The sequence below is a fragment of the Macrotis lagotis genome, chromosome 4, assembly GCF_037893015.1.
Source record: "Macrotis lagotis isolate mMagLag1 chromosome 4, bilby.v1.9.chrom.fasta, whole genome shotgun sequence".
In the NCBI taxonomy this organism is placed as follows: domain Eukaryota; kingdom Metazoa; phylum Chordata; class Mammalia; order Peramelemorphia; family Peramelidae; genus Macrotis; species Macrotis lagotis.
The window spans coordinates 110998823-111022058 of NC_133661.1; the positions used below are offsets into that span (position 1 = coordinate 110998823).

Consider the following 23236-nt stretch of genomic DNA (forward strand, 5'->3'; position numbering starts at 1 on the left):
TACTAGTGATAAGTTTATTACATTGACTTCACTCTTATCTATGCCATGGAATGGCAGCAAATTCAGATCAAAAACAGCAAAATCCTTTCTACTAAGTAGTTTAGATGCATTTATCTAATGGCAAAATATCTCACTATTGCAAATAGCACACTTCCACATTTTTTACCTTGAAAACTAGAAAATTTTCTATAATAGCTATGAGCAGACATAGTCAGGTAGACAAGACTGAGGAAATGAAACTCCAACAGAAACAGTCAAAGTCCCAGTGTCTCACTTCATTACAGTAGTTTGGATCAAAAGGGAATTCCAAGTTGTGTTTTCAGTCACATTCACTGAGAGCAGGAGGACCATTATCTAACTTCAGAAAAGGTCCTCTTCCTTCCTGACCTACATGGGAGTGGGGAATAGGGATTATCAGTTTTGCTAAAAGATTTCCATTAACCTGGGGCTAGGTCTTATCATTTTGTCTCTAAATATGTATATGTATATATACATATATATATATGTGTGTGTGTATGTATTTTGTATATATGTAAATATTTTGTATATCTGCATATGTGTATGTATACATATATATATATATATATATATATATATATATATATATATATATATATATATATATCTTCAGAACAAAAATTTTACCAAATAGTAAAATCTAACAAGGGAACTAGGGAACTTCAATAATCAGGGTGCCCAAGAACTAATTAATTATGCTGGGCAAAACAGTTATTAATATCAAGTTATTATATTAAATTAATTTACAGGTGAACATCTCATATAAGGAACTTTTACAAGCTTTTATAACAAAATTCCAAATATCACTTTCCTTGAGTCACAAAAGGGTTTTTAAAATGACAAAAGTTTTGTCAGAGAAAACATACCCAATTAAATTATCCTTATCATGAAACTCAATATGTACTTTAACTACCACTAGAATAATCTCACAGTAAATCTCCAAATTAACTCACATATGAACATGTCCTTAAATGATGCAGGTTTATATATACAAGTTCATCTTTTGGTAAAAGCAAACTTTTGAAGTATACCCCAATTTGTATAAAGAATTTTTTTCTCTACTGGTAGAAATTCTATACCACAGAAACTTTTTATAAATATGTAGAACCAGGGGTGGCTAGGTGGTGTAGTGGATAAAACACTGGCCCTGGAGTCAGGAGTACCTGGGTTCAAATCCGGTCTCAGACGCTTAATAATTGCCTAGCCATGTGGCCTTGGGCAAGCCACTTAACCCCATTTGCCTTGCAAAAAAAAATATGTAGAACTAGATGTTTAAAAAAATATCTTTTTAGGATTACAAAATTTTCTTTGTACTTAGGTTATTAATCTTAAGACTTTTATGAATCATAACCAAAATAACTTAAAATAAATTTCCTTCTGTATAGAAAATAGATGATAGAATAATGGTCATTTCCCAATCAAGATAATGATGTTCTTCTTAATACATAGGGGAAACTGCATGGCACAAGGATATATTATATATACATATGTCTGCAATTGAGAAAAAAGCTAGGACATGATTATCACATAGATAGCAAGACATATCTGTTACATTCACAAAGGTTTTTACCCCACATGCAAAATGTAACTAATCACAACTTAGGACCAGATATAGTTGATTATTTATCTCTCATGGAGTTACATTAAGAAATAATAATGCACATTAATTTCACCTAAATTTTCTTAATTCATTTATTCTATTTTGTTGTCAACAGTACAATTTTAATCTCCTAATGTTTAGTTTATAAGAGAATCTTTGCTAAGTAATAATCCTAGCTGTTATAATTATTTACCAATATCTCTTAATATTAATTTTAAAAACTTGAAAATTTCTTATTTTAATTTAATATTTTTCATATTACCTTACATAGAAAATCAGCCCATATAAATTTATATAATTATAAAAGATCATATAGTTTAATAAATTTCTTAATGACAACTAGAAAATAGTATATAGCCCTGTTCCTTTTTCCCTTCAGGGCTAAATTTTGGCTTAAATCAAACCAACTCTGGACTTATATATAACATAAGATGAACAAAAACAAATAAAAGGATTAATTAACATGTTGAGACATTGATTTCATTTAGATTGGGGTTAGAAATGAACTCAGTTGCCTATGGATTTTATTTTCCCCAATGCTATAATCATTAGATAAATAATTTAGCATCCTAAGATAATTTTTTCCCAAAAAGCTAATATAAGAATAGTATTTATAGTTTCCATCTATTATTCTGAAATCGAAGGTTTAATTAACTCCTTGAGAGTTCCTCAATTTTTTTTTGTTAGAATTATAATTTACTGGAGGTGGCTAGGTTGCACAGTAGATAGAGTACCAGCCCTGAAGTCAGGAGTGCCCGCGTTCAAATCTTGCCTCAGACACTTGATAATTACCTAACTGTGTGGCCTTGGGCAAGCCACTTAACCCCATTTGCCTTGCTAAAACCTAAAAACAAAAAAACAAAAAAAAAATATAATTTACTACAATACAAGCACAAAATAAATGACTTCAAATCTGAGTTCCACAATCCCATAGATACCATCTTTTGATTTTGATCATCTTATCTTTTGATTCACATTTCATATGCATATATTTTTTCAAATTTACCTTAAATATCAAATTATAAAAACTTTCATAATCTATTCAAATTGTAGCCAATAAATTATTGGTATTATTGATAAATTATTCACAAAAGTAGCAACATAGCATTTTCAAGATACTTCCAGTCTTGTATGGTAAGATAAAATTTCCAAGATTTAAAATACTTAAAATGGATAGAATTCTCAGTGGCTTGCCCAAGATCACACAGCTAAATTGTTAAGAGTCTGAGGTCGGATTTGAACTCAGTTCCTCCTGTTTCCAAGGCCGGTGCTCTATTCACCTAGCTGCCCCCAAATTCTCACATATATTTTCAGCAAAAAATCCAAATTTCCACAGTCTAACTCTAAATTCCACTGTTAATCCTTTAAAAATATCCAATTAAAACCCAATTTTTTAAATTTGAGTCCAATTTTTAAAATTTTATTTATTTTTTAAATTAATATTTTATTTGCTTTCAATTATATACAATAGTAGTTTCTACCCATCATTTTCTGTAAAAATTTGAATTTTAAAATTTTTCCTCCATCCTCCCTTCCCTCCCTTATCCCCCCCAGAAGGCAGTCTGGTAATGTTTACATTGTTTCCATGATATACATTGATCGAAATTAAATGCGTTGGGAGAGAAATCATATCCCTGAGGAGAAAGTAAAATATTAGAGATAGAAAAATTATGTAGAACATAAAAACATTTATTTTAAATAAAATAACTGAAGGTAATAGACTTTGGTCTTTGTTTAAACTCCACACTTCTTTCTCTGGGTACAGATGGTATTCTCCATCGCAGGTGCTCTAAAATTGTCCCTGAATATTGCATTGATGGAATAAGCAAGTCCAATAAAATTGATCATCACCCCCATGTTGCTGTTAGGGTGCACAATGTTGTTCTAGTTCTGCTCATCTCATTCATTGTGAATTCATGCAAGTCCTTCCAGGCTTCTCTGAATTCTCATCCCTCTTGGTTTCTAATAGAACAATAGTGTTCTATAGCATATATATATACATATATATATATATGTATATATATATATGTATATGTATATTTATGTATGTATCACAATTTGTCCAGCCATTCCCCAGCTGATGAATATTCATTTGATTTCCAATTCCTTGCTGCTACAAATGGGGCTGCTATGAATATTTTTGCACAAGTGATGTTTTTACCCTTTTGCATGATCTTTTTCAGGGTATAGACCCAGTAGGGGTATTGCTGGATCAAAGGGTATACACATTTTTATTATTGCCTTTTGGGCATAGTTCCAGATTGCTCTCCACAAAGTTTGGATGAGTTCACAGCTCCACTAACAATGTGTTAGTGTTCCAGATTTCCTGCAGCCTTTCCAACATTCAACATTGGCCTTTCTGGTCATATTGGCCAGTCTGAGAGGTGTGATGTGGTACCTTAGACTGCTTTAATTTGGATTTCTCTAATCAGTAATGATTTAGACAATTTTCATATGACTAAGGATAGCTTTGATTTCCTCATCTATAAATTGCCTTTGTGTGTCCTTTGCCCATTTATCAATTGGGGAATGGCTTGGTTTGTTTTTTTTATAAATTTGACTCAGTTCTCTGTATATTTTAGAAATGAGTCCTTTGTCAGGAATACTAGTTGTAAAAATTGTTTCCCAATTTGCTACATCTCTTTTGATCTTGGATACAGTGGTTTTGTTTATGCAAAAGCTTTTCAATATAATGTAATCAAAATTATCTAATTTATTTTTAATGACGTTCTCCATCTCTTCCTTGGCATTAACTGCTTCCCTTTCCATAGATCTGACAAGTAAACTATTCTTTGATCTCTTAGTTTGTTTATAATATTGTCTTTTATGTCTAAATCTTGTACCCATTTTGATCTTATATTGATATAGGGTGTGAAATGTTAGTCTAATCCAAGTTTCTGCCATACCAGCTTCCAATTTTCCCAATCTTTTTTTAATCAAAGAGAGAGTTCTTATCCCAGAAGTTAGACTCTTTGGGTTATCAAACAACAGATTATTATAATCATTTCCTGCTGTCTCTTTTTCACCTAAGCTATTCCATCCACTGGTCCACCACTCTATTTCTTAGCCAATATCAGACAGTTTTGATCACTGATGCTATATATAGCATAACTTTAGACCTGGTAAGGCTAAGCCACCTTCTGCTGTACTTTTTTTCATCAAATCCCTGGATATTCTTGATTTTTTGTTTCTCTATATGAATTCAGTTACATTTTTTCCTAGTTCATTAAAGTACTTTTTTGGAAGTTTGATTGGTAAGGCACTAAATAAGTAGATTAATTTAGGTAAAATTGTCATTTTTATTATATTAGCTCGGCCTATCTATGAGCAGTTGATATTTGCCCAGTTATTTAAATCTGATTTTATTTGTGTGAAGAGTGTTATATAGTTGTTTTCATAGAGTTTCCAAGTCTGCCTTGGCAGGTTGACTCCCAAGTATTTTATATTGTCTGAAGTTACTTTAAATGGAATTTCTCTCTCTAGTTCTTGTTGCTGTATCTTGCTATTAACATGTAGAAATGCTGAGGATTAATGAGGGTTTTAACTTTTTAACTTTTAACTTTGCTAAAGTTGCTAATTGTTTCTAGTAGTTTTTTAAGATGATTTTTTTAGGATTCTCTAGGTATATCATCATCATCTGCAAAGAGTGAGAGTTTTGTTTCTTCCTTCCCAATTCTAATTCCTTTAATTTCTTTTTCTTCTCTTATTGCTGAAGCTAACATTTCTAACATAATGTTGAATAGTATTGGTGATAACAGGCATCCTTGTTTCACCCCTGATCTTATTGGGAATGCTTATAGCTTATCCCCATTGCATATAATGCTTGTTGATGGTTTCAGCTAGATTCTGCTAATCATTCATAGGAACAAGCTACTTATTCCTATGCTCTCTACTGTTTTTAGTAGGAATGGGTGTTGTAATTTTTTTCAAAGGCTTTTTCAGCTCTATTGAGATAATCATATGGTTTTGTTAGGTTTGTTATTGATATAGTCAATTATACTGACAGTTTTCCTAATATTAAGCCAACCCTGCATTCCTGGCATAAATCCTGCTTGGTCATAGTGTATTATCCTAGGGATAATTTGCTGTTATCGCTTTGCTAAGATTTTATTTAAGGCTTTTGCATCCATATTCATTAGGGAAATTGGTCTTCAATTTCTTCCTTTGTTTTGACTCTTTCTGCTTTAGGTGAACAGCACCATAATGGTGTCATAGAAGGAGTTGGGCAGAGTTCCATCTTCACCTATTTTTCCAAAGAGTTTATATAGAATTGGAACCAATTGTTCCTTAAATGCTTGATAGAATTCACTTGTGAATCCATCTGGACCTGGAGATTTTTTCTTAGGGAGTTCAATAACATCTTGTTGAATTTCTTTTTCTGAGATAGGGCTATTTAGGTATCTAATTTTCTCTTCATTTGACCTGGGCAACTTACATTTTCATAAATTTTCATCCATTTCATTTAGATTATCAAATTTAGTGGCATAGTTAGGCAAAATAATTCCCAAATTATTACTTTAATTTCCTCCTCATTGGTGAAGGTGAGTTCACCTTTTTCATTTATGATGCTAGTAATTTGGTTTTCTTTTTTTTTAATCAAATTAACCAAAGGTTTATCAGTTTTACTGGTTTTTTCACAAAAGCAACTCTTGGTTTTATTTATTAGTTCAATAGTTTTCTTGCTTTCAATTTTATTTCTCCTTTAATTTTTAGAATTTCTAATTTGGTATTTAATTGGGTGTTTTTGATTTGTTCTTTATCGAATTTTTTTAGTTACATGCTTAGTTCATTAATTTCCTCTTTATTTTATTCATGTAAGCATTTAAGATATAATTTATTCCCTAATAACTGTCTTCGTTGTATAAGTTTTTGTATGTTGTCTCATTATTGTCATTATCAAGGATGAAACCATTAATTCTCTCTATAATTTATTGTTTGATTCATTCATTCTTTAAAATGAGATTCTTTAGTTTCCAATTAGTTTTAGATGTGTCTCTCCATGGCCTTTTATTGCATGTGATTTTTATTACATTATGATCTGAGAAGGAAGTATTCACAATTTCTGCCTTTCTGCATTGAATTATAAGATTTTTATGCCCTAGAACATGGACAATTTTTGTTTAGGTGCCATATACTGCAGAAAGTATATTCCTTTCTATCTTCATTCAATTTCCTCCATAGGTCTATCATGTCTAGGTTTTCTAACATTCTATTTACCTCCTTAACTTCCTTCCTGTTTATTTTATGGTTTGAATTATGTAAATATGAGATAGGGAGGTTGCGATCTCCCACCAGTAGAGTTTTGGTGTCTATGTCTTCCTGTAGCTCATTCAGCTTCTCTTCTACAAATTTGGATGCTATACCACTTGGTGCATACATATTTAATTGCTTCATTGTCTATGGTACCATTTAAAACTATGTAGTTTCCTTCCTTATCTCTTTTAATGAAATCTATTTTAACAACTGCTCTGTCTGAGAGAAGGATTGCTACCTTTGCCTTTTTCACTTCGACTGAAGCAAAATATATTCTGCTCCAACCTTTTACATTTACTCTATATGTAGCTCTCTGCTTCAAATGAGTTTCTTATAAGCAGCACATTGTAGGATTCTGGTTTTTAATACACTCTGCTATTTGCTTACGTTTTATGGGAGAGTTCATTCCATTTACATTCAAAGTTCTAATTATCAGCTCTTTATTACCTTCCGTGTTGTCTTCCCTCTGTTTGTATTCCCCCCCTTTTTTTACTTTATCCATATTCCCCAGTATTTTATTTCTGAATACCACCTCCTTCAGTGTGTTTTCCCTTTACATCCACCCCTTCCCCATCTTTCTCCTTTCTTTTTGCCCCTTCCTTCTGTTAGCTCCCATTTTTCCTCCCCTCCCCTTTTCCCTTTTAATATTTGAAAGGTTAAGAAGTTTCTTAACTTAACTGAGTATATGTAGGTTAATCCTTCTTTGAGCCAAATCTGATGAGAGAAAGATTCAGGCATTTTTCACCTCCTCCCTTCTTCACCTTAGGGAACAGGTCCTTTGTACCTCTTCATGTAATATGATTTACCCCCATTCACTGTCCTCCATCCTCCCATTTCTTTACAATCCCCCACCCTTTTCAAGGAGATATTGTTTTTTTAAATTTTTTTTAATTTTTTTCCCCCAATCTTGCTTCCCTCCGCCCACCCCCACCCCACAGGTAGCACTCTGTCAGTCTTTACTTTGTTTCCATTGTTGTACCTCAATCCAAATTGGGTGTGATGAGAGAGAAATCATATCCTTAAAGAGAACAGAATTCTCAGAGGTAACCAGATCAAACCATAAGACATCTGGGTTTTTTTTTCTGAATTAAAGGGAATAGTCCTTGTACTTTGTTCAAACTTCACAGCTCCTTATCTGGATACAGATGGTACTCTCCTTTGCAGACAGCCAAAAATTGTTCCCAATTGTTGCGCTGATGGAATGAGCAAGTCCTTCAAGGTTGAACATCACTCCATGTTGCTGTTAGGGTGTACAGTGTTTTTCTGGTTCTGCTCATCTCACTCAGCATCAGTTCATGCAAATCCCTCCATGTTTCCCTGAAATCCCGTCCCTCCTGATTTCTAATAGAACAATAGTATTCCATGACATACATATACCACAGTTTGCTAAACCATTCCCCAATTGAAGGATATTTACTGGATTTCCAATTCTTTGCCACCACAAACAGAGCTGCTATAAATATTTTTGTACAAGTAATGTTTTTACCCTTTTTCCTCATCTCTTCAGGGTATAGACCCAGTAGTGGTATTGCTGGGTCAAAGGGTATGCACATTTTTATTGCCCTTTGGGCATAGTTCCAAATAGCTCTCCAGAAGGGTTGGATGAGTTCACAGCTACACCAACAGCGTAATAGTGTCACAGATTTCCCACTTCCCTTCCAACAATGATCATTATCCTTCCTGGTCATACTGGCCAATCTGAGAGGTGTGAGGTGGTACCTCAATGAAGCTTTAATTTGCATTTCTCTAATAATTAATGATTTAGAACATTTTTTCATATGGCTATGGATTGCTTTGATCTCCTCATCTGTAAATTGCCTTTGCATATCCTTTGACCATTTATCAATTGGGGAATGGCTTTTTGTTTTAAAAATATGACTCAAATGAGTCCTTTGTCAGAATCATTAGTTGTAAAGATTGTTTCCCAATTTACTACTTTTCTTTTGATTTTGTTTACATTGGTTTTACCTGTGCAAAAACTTTTTAATTTAATGAAATCGAAATCATCTAATTGGTTTTTAGTGATGTTCTCCAACTCTTCCTTAGTCATAAACTGTTCCCCTTTCCATAGATCTGACAGGTAGACTAGTCCTTGATCTTCTAATTTGCTTATAGTATTTTTTTTTATGTCTATGTCCTGTAACCATTTGGATCTTATCTTGGTAAAGGGTGTGAGGTGTTGATCTAATCTAAGTTTCTTCCATACTAACTTCCAATTCTCCCAGCAGTTTTTATCAAAGAGGGAGTTTTTATCCAGGTAGCCTGACTCTTTGGGTTTATCAAACAGCAGATTACTATAATCCTCTCCTGCTTTTACACCTAGTCTATTCCACTGGTCCACCACTCTATTTCTTAGCCAATACCAAACAATTTTGTTGACTGATGCTTTATAATATAATTTTAGATCTGGTAGTGCTAAGCCACCTTCGTTTGCATTTTTTTCATTAAGCTCCTGGCAATTCTTGACTTTTTATTTCTCCATATGAATTTACTTACAATTTTTTCTAGCTCATTAAAGTAATTTTTTGGAATTTTGATTGGTAGGGCACTAAACAGATAGTTTAGTTTTGGTAGAATTGTCATTTTTATTATATTAGCTCTACCTATCCATGAGCAGTTGATATTTGCCCAGTTATTTAAATCTGATTTAATTTGTGTGAGAAGTGTTTTATAATTGTTTTCAAAAAGATTCTGAATCTGTCTTGGCAAATAGACTCCCAAGTATTTTATACTGTCTGAGGTTACTTTGAATGGAATTTCTCTTTCTAGCTCTTCCTGCTGTATCTTGCTAGAAAAGTTGAGGATTTATGTAGGTTTATTTTATACCCTGCAACTTTTCTAAAATTATTGTTTCCAGTAGTTTTTTTGGATGATTTCTTGGGATTCTCTAGGTAGACTATCATGTCATCTGCAAAGAGTGAGAGTTTTGTCTCTTCCTTCCCAATTCTAATTCCTTCAATTTCTTTTTCTTCTCTAATTGCTGATGCTAACATTTCTAATACAATATTGAATAGTAGTGGTGATAATGGGCACCTTTGTTTAACCCCTGATCTTATTGGGAATGCCTCTAGCCTCTCCCCATTGAGTATAATGCTTGTTGATGGTTTCAGGTAGATACTGCTCATTATTTTAAGGAACAGTCCATTTATTCCTACACTCTCTAGTGTTTTTAATAGGAATGGATGCTGTATTTTGTCAAAAGATTTTTCAGCATCTAGAGATATTGTTTTTAAATCATTCTGAGTCATAGATAAGTCATGAGTTTCCATTACTTCTGGCTAAATATATTCTCTCTGAGTTATACTTCTCAAGATTTATGAAAATCTTTCTCCCAGGTGGGGACATAACCAGTTTTAAATCATTCTGAGTCATAGATAAGTCATGAGTTTCCATTACTTCTGGCTAAATATATTCTCTCTGAGTTATAATTCTCAAGATTTATGAAAATCTTTCTCCCAGGTGGGGACATAACCAGTTTCATCTTATTGGATTGCATTTTTTTCTTTTCCTTATTTTACCTTTTCATGTGTTTCTTGAATCTCCTGTTTGAAGTCCAAAATTTCTATTTAGCTCTGGTCTTTTCATCAGGAAAGGTTGGAAGTCTCCTATTTCATCAAATGCCCATCTTTTCACTTGGAAGAGAAGGCTCAGTTTTGCAGGATAGTGAATTCCTGGCTGCATTCAAAACTCCCTTGCTCTTTAGAATATTATAGAGCCCCTAATGTTGATGCAGCCAGGTCCTGTGTACTCCTTACTGTGGTTCCTTGATATGTAAATATTTTCTTTCTGGCTGCTTGCAGGATTTTCTCTTTTATCTGATAGTTCTGAAATTTGGCCACAAAATTCCTTGCTATTTTCAATTTGAGGAATCCCTTTCAGGAGGGTATTGATGTATTCTTTCAATAACTATTTTACCATCTGGCTCCATGATAGCAGGGCAATTTTCCTTCAAAAGATATTAAAATATTGATCCAGGCTTTTATCTTCAATGTGTTCAGGAAACCCAATGATTCTTTTTTTTTTTAGGTTTTTGCAAGGCAAACGGGGTTAAGTGGCTTGCCAAAGGCCACACAGCTAGATAATTATTAAGTTTCTGAGACTAGATTTGAAACCAGGTGCTCCTGACTCCAGGGCTGGTGCTTTATCCACTACGCCACCTAGCCACCCCTAACCCAATGATTCTTAAACTGTCTCTTCTAGATCTATTCTCTAGATCAGTAGTTTTGCTGATGAGGTATTTTACACTTTCTTCTATTTTTTTTTATTTTTTGGTTTTGTTTAATAAATTCTTGTTGTCTCATGAAGTCATTAGTTTCCACAAATTCCATTCTTTTTTTTTAGTGAAGAATTTTCTTCATCTACCTTTTACAACTCTTTTTTTCCAAATGGTCAATTCTATTGTTTTTTTTCCCTTTTACAGCTCTTTTTTCCAAATGGTCAATTCTATTGTTTTTTAATTTATTTTTATTAAAGATATTATTTGAGTTTTACAATGTTCCCCCCAATCTTACTTCCCTCCCCCACCCCCCCACGGAAAGCAATCTGTTCAATTCTATTGTTGATGAAGTTTTCCATTTGTCCAGTTGTGGTTTTGAGAGAATTATTTTCTTGTGAGATGTTAATTCTCTTGTAAGGTATTCATATTCTCTTGGGTTTCTTTTCCCAGTTTTTCCAATTAATTTTTAAACTCCTTTATGATTTCTTCTAAGAAGTCTTTCTAGGCCATAGACCAATTCATATTCTCCTCAGAAGTTCTAGTTCTCTCTGAGTTAGGGTTTTTTGATTCAAGGTAGTTTTTAATACATCCCCCTTTCTGATGACCTTTCTTCATTTTCCTAGGTTTTTTTGTTGGGGGAGGGGCTGGTTCACAGACCTTTGGTTTTGAAAACCCTAGAGACTTTGTTGACTAGGTTTAGTAACTCCAAGTGGGATGGCCACTGGGGGTGCTAGAAGCTTTCTCTGGAGTGTCTATAACCTTGATTTGTTGCCCACTCCCTAGGCCTTAGGGGGAGGGGGGAGCAACAGGGTCTGAATTATCCTTGAACAATGAGGGCTGGGGGCTCAGGCTATGTAGTTAATCTTATTATTCACTCAGTACTGAGAGAGATCTGCTGCCCACACCTGAGCCTGGGGAGTTGGGGGTGGGGTGGGGTGGGAAGGTTGTTACTGTGTGTGTTCTGGGAAGCATGCCTCTCTCACACAGGGATGGGGGGGAGGTTCAACTGGAAACACAGGGACTCTGATGAAAACACATGGCTGTGGCCCTGGTCTTCCAGGCCAGTGAAGCCAACCGGATTGATGTCTAGCTGCACTGGAGCTCTCTTGCCTACTGCACTGGAACTCTCCCTCCAAACTCACTGGAGCTTTCCTGCCTGATTGCAAAACAAAAAGCTTCCACAGTTGTTCTGATGTTAGTCCAGATCTCACTCCACCCCTGCACTACTTTTCTGCTCTCTGTCCCTGGCTCACCCACATTCCCCTGAGACAGACCTTGTTGGTAGATGCTCTTCTCCTTTGTTCTCTGGATTTTGAGAATTTGAATTCTTTTAAGAGGCTCATTTTCATATTAGTTCTGAGGGAAAGCCAGGAGATCTTAGCACAGTGCCTAACTTCTCTCCACCATCTTGGTCAGAAGTCAAGTCCCCCCCCTTTTTTTTAAATAAACTAGAAATAGCAGCCTGTCTGTGCTATAACTCTATCTTCTTTTTAGATTCACAGAGAGATGGAGGGGGGAGGAGGAGGAGGAGGAGGAGGACAGCCTCCAGAAAGGGAGTTAGATAAGGACAGGCTGCACAAAGAAAAGTTTAAGAAATGAATGGGCATTTGGGCCCCAATTTAGAGCTAGGAATAGGAAAAACAGATTTTCCTCCTTCAAAATTGCAATTTCTGGTTAAAAATATTCCAGGTCATGCCTAAAATTGCAAATTTTGAAAGAAAAATTCTAATTTCTTGCTGGGGAAAAAAAAAGACAAGAAAAAACAGGTGACTAGAAGCCACTTCCCTGGCAGGGCAGAGAAAATAAAAAGTGGAACAGAATTTTGGCCAATCAGGACAGAGAAAATATAACATATAATTAATCAAGGCATAGAGAAAACCACCAGCCAGAAACAGTTTTTTTTAGAAGATTGAAAAATTTCACCATCTACCAGTCACCATTTATGCAAAAGGGGAAAGGGGAAGAATCCTGCAATTTTTCCTTGGAAGCTCCCTGTCCCTTAGGTTATAAATTAAGGGCATTGTTCTTTGCCAATGAGGAGGAGGAAAGATTAGTGACTGGAGCAATTCCACATGAAGAAATTTTTGTTCTAAACCAAAAGGCACACTATTATTGGTATGATGACCCATTAAAAGAAACTACTGACCTCTTATCAATTAACATTAAAAATACAAGAAAAGCAAATAATCATCCATTCAATACATACCAGTGCACCAGAGCCCAATTCTCCCATCAGAGGGTGCCATTTATAAAACATAGAAACCAAGGAGGGCACCTGAACAAAAAGTCTCACTTTATTGGGTGCCAGAGGCACAACCCTAAAATGACAAATGGGGGGGGGGGGCAAACAAAGCCTCACATTATCAGGTGCCAAGAGTCCTAAAGCAACATTCACCCAAACAAAACTCCCATTTTAGAGAGGCACCAGAGGTTATAGTGGTGCCCAGAGGTCAAAGAAAATTCCTACCAAAAAAGAGGTAAGAATTTCCATTAAAAACTCAGAGGTAAATTTTAGGAATGTTTCAATTTCAATCAAAACAAAGTTTAAAAATAGAGCAATTGAATTTGAACCTCATTTTGAACCAATCTCAAAATCTGCCCCAGCCCCAGGATCCATTTATGCAGCATTGTTAAAAAAAAGGAGGCTCCCTCTTTCAAAGTCAAAATTGTCTAATTGCACATCTGTCAACTAAAACAGGAACTTAAAAATAGAGCAGGGAATTGAAAAATTGAAAAGAAAGAAAGACCTCTTTCCTTCTAAGACTACAATTTTCTTCAGGCAACAATTTACCAGATTTGGACCCTTGTAGCATGATTGGGAGTAGGAGAAGGACCTGTCTCCCTTCAAATTCCTGTCCATATCCACATGTCACAACATATATAAAACTTAGTAATTTAGGGTTAAAATAAAATGACAGGGGCACCTGGTGCAGGTGGATATAGCACCAACCCTGGAGTCAGAAGGACTTGAGTGGACCAGAGTTCAAATCCAACTTCAGACACTTAATATTTGCTTAACTGTGTGTCCTTGGGTAAGGTACTTATCCCTATTGCTTTGCAAAAATCCCAAAACAAAAAGCTAAAGAAAAATAAGATGACAGAAAATGTGTAGACATGAAGTTTATCCTCTAAAATTTTTCACAAAACCTATATGTGGGGTTATTTATGGTAATGGACCACACTGAGCAGAGGGAGACTGGGATATTTATACATAAACAAGGATAAGGAAAACATTAACTCTCCTGTATGTCTTCTCTTAAGTTGCACAATTGCTTGTTCTTATACAATAATATCTTTTCTAAAGGAGGATCCATAGGTATCTCTTTTCCTGGGTAATCAGGTAAAATATAAGTATAATGAGGGCAGGACAAGTTTTCTGGTTTTCTAATTTTTTGTCTTCCTGGGATTATAATTGACATATGGAAAGATAACATTCCATTTCTCAGAGCAGAAAGAAATCAGACTTTTTGCCAGGAATGTAGCTTTGAAACACTTATCTTTCTCCCCTTCTAATCTTTGACTTTTACTATGTTGTGGATTTTGAAGTTTTTTGATTCCTTTATATTCTGAAACAAATATATTGAGTCTTATTATTTTTTAAAAATTTCTTGGTATTTTCTGTTTCTTATATCCTCATAGTATCCCAGGTATCTTTCTTCCCTTCTCTTCTAGAGTGCCATCCCATATTAAAAAAATTTTTTTAAAAGAAGAGGGGAAAATAAAGTCAGCACAACTTATTGATACATTCAAAAAATTAAAAAAATATCTTGGAAGTGTTTTTCTCATGTTTCTTCATTTGAATCCCACTTTTATCTTTACAATTTTATTACAGTTACTTTTGATTTTTTGATGCGTTGTTCTTTCATTGTTGTAGTTATTCTATGTGTAGTTTTCTAGGATCTGCTTATTTCACTCTGTATCAGTTCATGTGGATATTTCCATGCTTTTCTATATTCATAACACAAATCATTTCTTAAAGCATGGTAATATTCCATTACAGTTATATACTGCAAATTGTCTAACCATTGTCAAATTAATGGGCATTAACTTCATTCAGTTTCAATTTTAGCTATCACAAAAAGAGCTAGTATAAATATTTTGGAGTATATGAGAACTTTTTTTCTTATCTTTCTTTCTTGGGCTTTTTTGGGGAATAAGCCAGTAATAGAGTCTCTGGTTCAAAGGGTATGGACAATTTTGCATACATGCAAATTATGCAATTTACTTTCTAAAATGATTCTCCTCTTGAGTTCTGTTTGTTCATATCCTTTGACCGTTTATCTAATGGGGAAACTTTATATTTTATACATATAGATATAGATATATAATTTATATATCTTGGATAACAAGTCCTTAACAGAGAAATCTGATACAAAGAATTTTTTTCCATTTTTTTCCAATTTCCATTTCCATTTGATTTCTTCTCTTCTTATTCTAAATGTATTAATCTTTCTACAGAAGCTTTCTACAGAAGCTTTTCAGGCTGAGGTAAATGCAATGTTATGTTCCTTCAGTAAGTAAAAAATAACTGAATTTTGAAAAAATTTTAAGGTGATCTTATTATCCTCTGGCTCTGTTTCCCTTACCCCTGTCCCCATAATCTCATTTGATATTTCCACCTTCTTCTCCTTCCCTTCTGCTAGTCATGTTCTTTAATTCTAATTTTTTTTTTGGTATTCATTTTCAAAAGGCATTTTCTCTCACTCTCTTCATTAGTTATTTTCTCTGCTTAGTCTAGTCCCTCATTCTCTAGGTCCGTGAATTCTAGAATTATTTGTTTTCTCTCTCTCTCTCTCTCTCTCCTCTCTCTCTCTCTCCTCTCTCTCTCTCTCTTCCCTCCCCCCCCCCCTCCTCTATATTCTTCTTGTTATGGTTACTGTGAATCCTAAAATCTTAAGAATATTAAAAATATAGGGATAAAACATTATAACAGAAAAATATATTAGACATGAAGTTTTATTCCCTGGGATTTACCAAACAAAATCTATAGGCAATGGAGACAATTCCATGATGGTCACAATGAAACTGGGAAAGCAAGTATATTCTTATATCATTTGGGAAATGGGAAAACATCCTTAACATCCTTAGTGGTGTGTGCATAGGAATTTGCACAATATCTCTAACCAAAACTGATCTACATAGATTATCATTTTTGTATTTCTTCCTAAAGTCTTCTCTTGTCTCTTCCTAGGAGAATGATCTCCTTACATTCTGAGCATTGTTTCTCCTAGATTCTGGAATTAATACAGGAGGCTTAATTTCTAACTAGTGAGGCAAGGTGACCTGATTTGAAGCTTTGTATTCTCTAAAAGGAATTAATCCTCTATCACAATATAGTAATGAGAAATTAGTGTTGCTTTCATAATACCAAGATATATATTGATCTATCCTAGGTCTCATCTTGAGATGATGCTTTCTGCCATTGTCTTGTAGAATTTATCCCAATAGATTCCTCTTTTCTATTGTTCTTGAATCTCAAACTATCAGTTATTGTTATTATTAATATTGATAAGAGTTAACATTTATATAGCTTTACTATGCTCCAGGCACCATGCTAAGTATTTCATAACAAGTCTGGAGGCTAGGTGTTATTATCTTCAATTTAAAGATAAAAACATCCAGGCAAACAGAGATTAGATTAAGTGGCTTGCCCAAAAACACACAGTTAGTGCCTGAGGTAAGTTTTTCTGACTGGCACTCTATTGTACCCCCTAGCACTGCCCCATGGAAGGGTCCCATCTTCCCCATGTCCTTGATTATGTGGCCTACCATTGATCTACACTCTTTCTGACCTTTCCCCACCTCTATATTTGCCAAGAAATCTCCGTGTTCGTGCTTTTCCACCAAACCAAGTGCCAGTTGCCCCCTAGGGGTTCTAACTTTTCCCCATTCCCCTGAAGAAGTCAAATTTGCAAGTAACCCAGACCTTATCTCCCTTTACTACTCATCTATCTTCACTTATAGGAAGATTCACTCAGTGAACCCTTTCTCACCTCTAAAAGAGGATCCTTCTTTTCCTCCTCTTCTTTTTCAATCTTTTTCCTTTCCTGTACCCCCATAGAGGTCATCTTCCTCTCCTTGCAAATCTTTGATTTGACCCCAGAGCATCTATCATTCTTCTTTATCCCTTTACTTCCCTAACCTTCTTTCTTGTACTCTCAGTTCACTCTCCAATATCACCTCTACCACGTTTCTGCCTTCATCTGTCTCCTTGTGCTATCTTACTGATCTCTTTATTGCCACTTTGTTGCTATCTCTGTCCTTCCCTGATGCATTTATTGAGAGAGAGAGAGAGAGAGAGAGAGAGAGAGAGAGAGAGAGAGAGAAAGAGAGAGATATGTAAAACTATGCTATGAATACTGCTATTCATCTGTTTCCTCTGAAGGTGAAAAAGCATCTTCCTTCATAGGCCCTTTGTTGAGAGAGAGAGAGAGAGAGAGAGAGAGAGAGAGAGAGAGAGAGAGAGATAAAACTATGCTATGAATACCGCTATTCATCTGTTTTCTCTGAAGGTGAAAAGGCATCTTCCTTCATAGGCCCTTTGTAGTCGATATGAATATTTTTAACATTCAGAATAGTTTAGTTATTCAGTCATTTTCTGACATTATTACATTGACCATAGTGTTTTCTTGCTTTTCCTCATATCATTCTTCCTTATTTCATGCATGTCTTTCCACGTTTTTCTAAAAATCAACCTGCTTACCATTTCATACAGCACAGTAGTATTACATAAGAATCATATACCACAACTTGTTTAGCCATTCCCCAACTGACGGCCAACCCCTTCAATTTCCAGTTCTATGCCATCACAAAGAGAGTTGTTATAAATATTTTGAATGCTTTCTACTTTTCCCTGATCACGTTGGGGAAAAGATCTAAGAGTAGTATTGCTGGGTCTAAGGGTATACATAGTTTTATAACTCTGGCCATAATTCCAGGCAGCTCTTAAAAATATTTGAACAGTTCCATTGACAACGCATTATTGTCCCAATTTTTCCACATTCCCTACATTTGTTATTTTCCCCTAATATGAAAGGTGAAAATTTCTTCCTCCAAAAAGGATCCTTTAACTCATAAATTAGATCAAATTTGCTATATATTTGAGATATATGATCTTTATCTGAAAAACTGTATATAAACTTTTTTTTACTTTTCTTCTAATCTTGACCATATTGGTTTTATTTATACAAAAATTGTTTAATTTAATGTAATCAAAATTATCTATCTATAATCTCACAATATGCTCTCTCATTTGTTTATTCATAAGTTCTATCAACAAGTCTGATATGTTTCATATTCTTTGATTTACTTATACTATTTCCCTTTTTATGTAGTTCATGTATCCATTTTGATCTTGTCTTGGTAAATGATCTATGTTCCTGCCAGCCTTCTTTCCAGTTTTCCTACTAATTTTTAGCAAATAGTGAACTTTTATCCCCAAAGTTTATATACTTACATTTGTAAGATACAAGGTTATTATAATCATTTACTTCTGTGTATTTTATGTCCATTCTGTTCTACTGATCCACCTTTCCATTTCTTAGCTTGCACCATATAACTTTGATAATTACTACCTTATAATCCAATTTAATATCTGGTACTGCTAAACTTCCTTCCTTTATATTTTTGTTCATTCATTCTTTTGATGTTCTTCCAAATGAATTTTGTTATTATTTTTCCTAACTCAATAATATAATTTTTGGATGGCATTGAATAAATAGATTAAGTAGAATTTTCATTTTTATTATATTGATTTAGCTAAATCTGACTACTTGTATAAAAAGTGTTTCATGATTGGGTTCATATAGTTCTTCAGTTTGTCATGGAAAATATAGTCCCAGGTATTTTATCCTGTCCATAATTATTTTAAATGGGCTATCTCTTAATATCTCTTCTTGCAGGATTTTGTTGGTGATATATAGAAATACGATGCTTTATGGGAGTTGATTATATGACCTGCTACTTTCCTAAAATTGTTCAACTAGCTTTTTAGTTGACTCTCTAGGATTTTCCAAGTATATCATCATATTGTCTGCCCATTCTAATTCCTTCAATTTCCTTTTTTTCTTATTTCTAACATTTCTAATATTGAAAATTACTGGTAGTAATGGACTTCCTCATTTCACTCCCAATGTTACTGGAAAGGCTTCTAGCTTATTCTTATTACAGATAATATTGTTGATGGTTTTAGGAAGATACTGATCACATTAAGGAAAAATCCATTTATATCTATGCTGTCAAATGTTTGTAATAGGAATGTCAAAAGATTTTTCTGAACCTGTGAAATAATCATGTGATTTTTGTTCCTTTTCTTATTGATATGATCAATTATGTTAATAGTTTTCATTATGTTAAATCTGTATTCCTTGTATAAATCCCATTTGATTACAATGTATAATCTTTGCAGTGGTGGGATTCAGCCAGTTTACAACCATTCTACTGACACCTAATTTTATGATGAGTTCAGCAAGGTTGTTAAACTGGTCATTGTAATTAGGATTCTCTCTAAGGTGGGTGCCTGGGCAGTCACCCAATGTGGAAATCATAAATTTACATTCCTTACTCTTTTTTAACATTCAATGTGCAACAGTGTTTTCTTTATTTTCTTTTAATTATTTTTTTTAATTTTACAGTTTTTTCCCCCAATATGGCTTCCCTCCCCTCACCCCCCCACAGAAGGCAGTCTGATAGTCTTTACATTGTTTCCATGCTATACATTGATCAAAATTGAATGTGTTGAGAGAGAAAAATCATATCCCTAAGGAAAAAACAAAATATAAGAGATAGCAAACTTACATAATGCATAAGACAATTTTTTAAAAAAAATTAAAGGCAATAGACTTTGGTCTTTGTTTAAACTCCACAATTCTTTTTTTTGGATACAGATGGTATTCTCCATTGAAGATACCCTAAAATTGTCCCTGATTATTGCACTGATGAACCGAGCAAATCCATTAAGGGTGATTGTTAACCCCATGTTGCTGTTATGGTGTACAGTGTTCTTCTGGTTCTGCTCATCTCGCTCAGCATCAGTTCATGCAAGTCTTTCCAGGCTTCCCTGAATTTCCATCCCTCCTGGTTTCTAATTGAACAATAGTGTTCCAACACATACATCTACCATAATTTGTTCAGACATTCTCCAATTGCTAGACATTCACTCGATTTCCAATTTTTGCCACCACAAACAGAGCTGCTATGAATATTTTTGTATGAGTGATGTTTTTACCCTTTTTCATGATCTCTTCAGAGTACAGACACAGTAGTGGGTAGTACTGGATCAAAGGGTATGCACATTTTTATTGCCCTTTGGGCATAATTCCAAATTGCTCTCTAGAAAGGTTGCATCAGTTCACAGCTCCACCAACAATGCATTAGTGTCCCAGTCTTCCCACATCCCTTCCAAGATTGATCATTGTCCTTTCTGATCATATTGACCAATCTGAGAGGTGTGATGTGGTGCCTCAGAGATACTTTAATTTGTATTTCGCTAATCAGTAATGATTTGGAGCAATTTTTCATATGACTATGGATAGCTTTGATTTTCTCATCTGTAAATTACCTCTACATATCCTTTGACCATTTGTGCAACAGTGTTTTCCAAGCACCCATAGCAATGTTCATTCCATCCATAGGTGAAAAAAAATGGATGAACTATGCTTGCAATATTTATTCATTTCTTAAAACTCACTATCCTTTGATGAAATACTACATTTTAATGACCTTTTTTGTTACTTCAGTAAACAAATATACAATGTAAAGAGAAAAAGTATCAAACAACCAGGGGGTGGCAAGCTGTCATTTGTTTCCATTTTATGTTAGAACCCAAATTCCCCTGATATATTATGTATGTGGCGATGTTTTCTGAACAGTGAGACCAATAGGAAGCTGTATCACAATGTACCAATAGAAATAAAGATTTCAAGGGTTATCTTAATACCTATTTTGGAAGTCATGGAAATAGAAGAAAAAAAAGAAAGTAGGTAGAATAAGTTTTGGTTCTGCAAAAGTTCTATCATTGGTTGCTGTAGTTGGTTATGTGACTGCTTTCACTCCATAAGGATACATTTGCTTACTGTCATATATATATATATCTATATATATATATGTATATATATATAATATACATATTATATATATATAACACATGTATAACATATATATATAAAACATAATTTAGTTTTGTGTACCTTTTTATTGTTCTTGAGTATGAAATGCATGAAATATTAAACTACCTTTCGGTATATCTTTCTGTAAACTTAAAATAGTCATTAGGGCAGAGAACCAGCTGTTAATTTATTTAAATTCCACCACAATATCTCTGTGATATATTGTGGTAGTTTCCTAGATAGATTATTATTTAGGATTTGTGCATCCATATTGATTAGTGAACTTGGTCTATACTTTTCTCTGATTTTGTCTTCCTGCACCATATTTGTTTCATAAAAAGAAAATTGGTAGGACTCTTTTGCTTATTATTTCAAATAATTTATTTATTATTGGAATTAGTTGAGCTTTAAATTTTTCATAGAATTTATAGAATTCATAAGAATCCAGCTGGTTCTGATGCTTTTTTTTAGGAAGTTCATTATAGCCGATATTCAACTTTTTTTTTTTGCTAAAATAGGTTTATTCAGTTATTCTATTTCCTCTTCTATTAATTTGGACATTGTTATATTTATTGACATATAATTGGGCAAAATAACTCCTAATAATTGTTTGCAATTTGGTTTCTCTTTAAAAAAAATCATATTGGGGCAGCTAGGTGGCACAATGGATAAAGCACCAGCCCTGGAGTCAGGAGTACCTGGGTTCAAATCCGGTCTCAGATACTTAATAATTACCTGGCTCTGTGGCCTTAGGCAAGCCACTTAACCCCATTTGCCTTGCAAAAAAAAAACCTTTAAAAATCATATTAACCAATTTCTATTATATTTTTCATAAAGCCAACTCCTAGTTCTATGTATATATTCAATGGTTTTTCTTAGATTCAATTTTATTAATCCCTCCTTTAATAAGTATTTCTTATCATTATATATGTATAATTAATAGTATAAGTATTTCTAATGTCATGTTTTAATGGGAATTTTAAATTTATTGTTTCTAGTTTTTTAATTATACATCTAATTTATTAATCTCTTTCTCTCTTTTATTGATGTGAGCATTCAGAGATAAAAAATTATCTCTGATTGTAGTTTTGCTGTATCCCATAGGTTTAGGTATATTTGTCTCATCATTCTCTTTTAAATTAGTTATTGTTTTAATGACTTGTCTATTTATGACCACTCATTCTTTAAAATTAGATTATTTGGTTTCTAATTTTTAGTTTGTGTTTCCATAGTCCCTCATTAAAAATAATTTTTAGTGTATTATTATCTGAAAAGGATACATTTAATATTTCTGTTTTCTACATTTAACTATAAATGCATATAACTATAAATTACTATATGATCAATTTTTAATGGTACTACTTTTTTAGTATTTTTATTTAAGGCAGTGGGGGTTAAGTGACTTACCCAAGGTCATACAGCTAGGCATTTATTAAATATCTGAGGACTCCAGGGCCCGTGCTCTATCCACTGCACCACCTAGCTGCCCCTAATACTACATTTTTAAAAATTCTTTTCCTCTTTTCCTTTAGTTCTATTGTTTCTCTGGTGAGGCTTTCCACTGCAGATTTAAATTTTTCTATTCTGTTCATTATTTTTGTTGTGAAAGTCCTGCACAATTCTTTTTTAAACCATTTGGGAACTGTATCATGTGGCTCTATGTAATCTTCAAATGGAATAGTTTTCTGTATCCTCAAATGTTGGATCCTTTCCATTGTTTTTCAGTATTTATTCATAAATGCTTCAACTCTTACTGGATCTGGAAATCTTATTTCCTTCTAATTATTGTTTTTCCTGTTGATTTATCCTTAATGTTCAAAATTTTCAAGGTTTCTTCTTCCTGAGATTTTTGATAATTTCAGGCTTTATTTCTCCTTAATTTTCTGTCATTTATTTCCTTGTTCCTTTCCCTCTTATTGTGGTTTCCTTGGGGACTAGATCTCAAAATGTTTCATCCTCCTCCCATATGAGGCATTTTTGGTTTTCCTACTCTCTGCCCCAACTGCCTCTGGGTGGTGAGAAGTAGCCCTAAATGAAGGTTTC

The 23236-nt window shown here is 33.8% G+C and overlaps 1 protein-coding gene across 1 annotated transcript in view; it reads left to right on the plus strand.

Annotated features, from left to right (window-relative positions):
• LOC141521319 (cilia- and flagella-associated protein 43-like) overlaps window positions 1-23236 on the plus strand; it is a 288518-nt gene that overhangs the window by 160403 nt on the left and 104879 nt on the right. The gene's annotated exons all lie outside the window — the stretch shown is intronic.